Raw genomic sequence first — 4,798 nt, 5'->3', positions numbered from 1 at the left:
TCCCGTAAAGATTTACACCCTCGGAAACCCTGTACAGGGTCGCTATGGGTCGGACCCGACTCGATGGCACTTAACAACAACAACAACATATATTTATTTATTTTGCTGCTGTAAGATCAGCACTGGACTCCTAACCACAGAGTTGATGGTTCAAACCCCCCAGCCATCCCTTGGAAACCATATACAGGGTCGCTATGGGTCAGAACCAACTCCTCTAGAATAGTTTAAACCAACTCCTCTAGAATAGTTTAATCAACTTCATTTCTTAACAAAATGGGGCTTCTACACACCTTTAGAAACAGGAACCAGAATTAGCATGGGTGCACTGTAATCTTTTTTATCGGCCATATGTGCTGTTTCTTTTGAGAACTGACACCAATTCTTTCTCACAGCCTTTCTTTAAATCATCTGACATGATGTACCACATTTTAAGAATGGTGGTTTCTAGCTGGTGGGGCTGTAGGTGATTCATTTCTTTTTGCTTATCTGTGCTTTCTGACTGTTTCTAGAGTGAACACACACCTTCGTTACATTTACAGTGTTGCTGGTTATCTTGTTGAAATGAAACGCTAGCATGCTATGTAACATATTTTGTTGTATATTTTGAAACATATTATGAGAAACTCAGGTCTGAGGCACAATCTTCTAGCTTTTCCTCATGCATACATACACACATGCTTTGACTGCAAATGTCATTGCAATTCTAGAGAGTGTGGGGCTGTAGGGCTGAACGAAGTGGCCTGTGACCTTGAAAGTAAATGCTCTGTTCCTGCTCCTGATGACTAAAACAATGGCAGTCTTTCAGTCTGCTGGTATGACCTGCCAGAGCTACAACAAATGTCAATAATGTGTTTGCACACACATGCAAACATTCATTCTCCTTCTCACTTGTTCAATATTTGCTGAGCACCATGTATCAGGCACAGTTTTAGACACTGGGGATAGTTCCCTGAACACAATGAAGTTGCTGCCATCATGGCGTTCATGTTATGAGGAAAATTAAAGCAGGACAAGATTATTGGGGTTAGTTGCCATTGAGACACATCCGACTCATGGTGCCCTCAGGTGTGCAGAGACGTGGCTCCACAGCCAGGCTTGTCTTGTGAGGCACCTCTAGGTGGATGCTAACTAACAACTGTTGCCTAGTGTCACCCAGAAACTCCTCAGAAAAAACTAGTGAGCTGGACAGAAATGCTGTTTTAAGTAGTATGATCAGAGGAGAAGAGGTGGCATTGGAACAGAGTCCAAAGGTCCATGCGTTGATGGACATCCTGCAGGTCAGTATGACCGGAGCACAGCCCACAAGAAAAATGGGATCTGAGGCTTAAGGCAGCCCACGGTCAAGGTTACTTAATGACCTCGTAGGTCATGGTAAGAACTCTAGACTTTACTCTAAGTTTAATAGGAAACCACTAAAGATGTTCTAATGCTGTTCTTTGTTGCATTTTTCCCCTAAGGAAGTCACATGACTAGGCTGATGTTTTTATAAGATCACTTTGTCTGTTCCTGGTACGGCGATGTGGGTTAATGCGCAGGACTGCAAAGTTGGTGTGAACCGCAAGTTCGGCAGTTCAAGCTCACCACCTGCTCCTTGGAAACCCTATACAGGGCTGCTATGAGTTGGAATTGACTCTACAGCACTTACGAACAACCACAAGGTTACACAGACTCTTTGGGGCAAAAGTGGAAGCAGGGAGATTAGATAGGAGGCTCAGGAGGGCTACAGCAGTAGTTTGTACGAAGGTGACAGAAGTAGAGGTAGGAAAAGTAAGTGGATTTAGAGTACATTTAGAAGTAATGTGGATTAAGAATACATTTGACAGGCTGGAAATAGGATATAAGTGAGAGAAGACTCGAGGAACTTCTGGCCCAACACTATGAACATTAACAATTTGGTGAATAGGGGGAGAGTAGACTCAATGACCCCATGACAGTCTGTCATACTGTGGTCGTTTTCATGTTGCTGAGATGCTATAAGCTATAGCACTGGTGTTTCAAGGACGAGCAGGGTCATCTCGTGGTAGACGGGCTTCTGTGGAAGTTCCAGACCAAGACACACAAGGAAGAAGGACTAGGTAGATCATTTCTGAGGAATTAACTCCTGAAAACCTCACGAATAGCAGTGAAAACATTTGTCTGTTATAATGCCACAAGATGAGCTCCTCAGGTTGAAAGGTACTCCAAATGGGACTGGGGATGAGCTGGCTCCTCAAAGTAGAGTTGACCTTAGTGATGTGGATAGAGCAAGGCTTCCAGGACCTTCATTTACTAACAGCTCAATAAGAAAAAACTGTAAACCTTCATTAATAATCAGAAGGTAGAATATATGAAGTATGAATAGAGGAAATTAGAAGTTGTTAAAATCATATGGTTTACTATGCCAGGAATGACAAAATGAAGAGAAATGGTTTTGTATTCAAATGGAACATTTTATGACCTACCTTAACATATAATACTGTCTGTGACAGGATGATATCTATAAGCCTACAAGAAGAGCAGTTAATACAACTATTATTCAAATTTATGAACCAACCACCAAAGTGAATGATAAAGAAATTGAAAAATTCTACCAGCTTCTTCGGAGTCCTGATGTGACGCTGTGGGTTAATGTGCCAGACTGCAAAGCTGTTTGACCTGCAAGGTCAGCAGTTCAAGCTCACCAGCTGCTCCTTGGAAATTATATACAGGGTCGCTATGGGTCGGAACCGACTCGATGGCACTTTACAACAACAACAACAACAACAACCAGCTTCTTCAGTCTAAAACTGATTAAACACATGATCAAAATGCATTGAATAATAACTGGTGACTGCAATGAAAAAGTTGGGAACAAGAGGAGGGATTGGTAGTTGGAAAATAGGGGTTTGGTGATAGAAATGATGTAAGAGATTGCATGATAGAATTTGCAAAACCAATGATTTCTTCATTTCAAAAACCTGTTTTCAACAACATAAACTGCAAATATATATGCTGACCTCACCAGATGAGATATAGAGGAATCAAATCGACTACATCTGCGGAAAGAGACGACAGAGAAGTTCAATATCATCAGCCAAAACAAGACCACAGGTTCATATGCATGTTCAAGCTGAAACTGAAGAAAATTAAAACAAGAACAAGTTCACAAGAGCCAAAACATGATCTTGAGTATATGCCATCTGAATTTAGATGCCAGCCATCTCAAGAATGGATGTGGCAATCCCAAAATCAGACAAGTTGTGGGATGACATCAAGAACATCATGCATGAAGAAAGCAAAAGGTCATTAAAAAGATAAAAAAGAAAAGACCAAAGTGGATGTCAGAAGAAACTCTGAAACTTGCTCTTGAACATAAAAGTAACTAAAGCAAATGGAAGAAATGAGGAAGTAAAAAACTTGAAGAGAAAATTTCAAAGGGCAGTTTGGAAAAGACAAAGTAAAATATTACAATACAATGTGCAAAGTTCTGGAGTTAGGAAATCAAAAAGGAAAAACATGCTCAGCATTTCTCAAGCTGAAAGAACTAAAGAAAACTTGCAAGCCTCGACTTGCAATACTGAAGAATTCTATGGGCAAATGGAGTCCTGGGGTGGTGCTGTGAGTTAATGCACTGGACTGCAAAGTCAGTTTAAGCTGCAAGGTCAATGGTTCAAGCTCACCAACTGCTCCTCAGAAACCCTATACAGGATTGCTGTAGGTCAGAAGGGATTTGATGGCACTTAACAACAAGATGGGTAAAATACTGAATGATGCAGAAAGCATCACAAGTAGATGGAAGCAATACACAAAATCACTACACCAGAAAGGAAGTTCATCCATTTCAAGAGGTAGCATATGATCGAGAACCAACGGTACTGAAGGAAGAAGTCATGCAATGAAGGCATTAGTAAAAAACAAGGATCCAGGGCATGACAGAATACCAACTGAAATCTACCAACTGAAATCTTAAAAAAAAATTTAAAAACCTGATTCATCACTGGAAGCACTCATTCACTTATGCCAAGATATGAAAGACAGCTCCCTGGACTAGATCCTTATTTGTGCCCATTCAAAAGTAAGGTGATAACCCAACAGAATGCGGAAATCCTCAAACACAATCATTAATATCACATGCAATTCAAAAACAGTTGAAGCAGCATGTCAATAGGGAGCTCCCAAAAATTCAAGCTGGATTCAGGAGAGGGCATGGAACTAGGGATATATTACTGTTGACATCAGATGGATCTTGGCTGGAAGCAGAGAACCCCTAGAAAGACGTTTGCGTTTTATTGACTATGCAAAAGTATTCAGCTGTGTAAATCATAACACACTATGGATAACACTGCAAAGAATGGTAATTCCAGAACACTTCATTATGCTCTTGCAGAAACTATACATAGACCAAGAGGCAGTCATCCAAACAGAACTAGAGGACACTGTGTGGTTTAAAATCATGAAAGGTATGGTTCAAGGTTGTATTCTTTCACCATATGTTGAGCAAATAATCTGAGAAGCAGGGTTATATGAATAAGACTGTAGCAACAGGATTAGAGGAAAACTCATCAACAATCTGTGATATATACATGACACAACATTACCTGCTGAAAACGAAGAGGACTTGAACCATTTGCTGATGAATGAAGATGGATCACAAATCAATGTAAAAAAAAAACAAAAAATCCTCACAACTAGATCAATAAATAACATTACGATAAGTAGAGAAAAGAAGTTGTCATGGATGTCATTTTAATTAGATCCACAATCATTGTTCATTGAAACAGCAGTCAAGAAATCAAATGGTATATTGTTGTTGTTGTTATGTGCCGTGGAGTCGGTTCTG

The sequence above is a fragment of the Chrysochloris asiatica genome, unplaced genomic scaffold (assembly GCF_000296735.1).
Source record: "Chrysochloris asiatica unplaced genomic scaffold, ChrAsi1.0 scaffold00075, whole genome shotgun sequence".
Lineage (NCBI taxonomy): Eukaryota > Metazoa > Chordata > Mammalia > Afrosoricida > Chrysochloridae > Chrysochloris > Chrysochloris asiatica.
Note: the sequence above shows the minus strand (reverse complement) of the source record.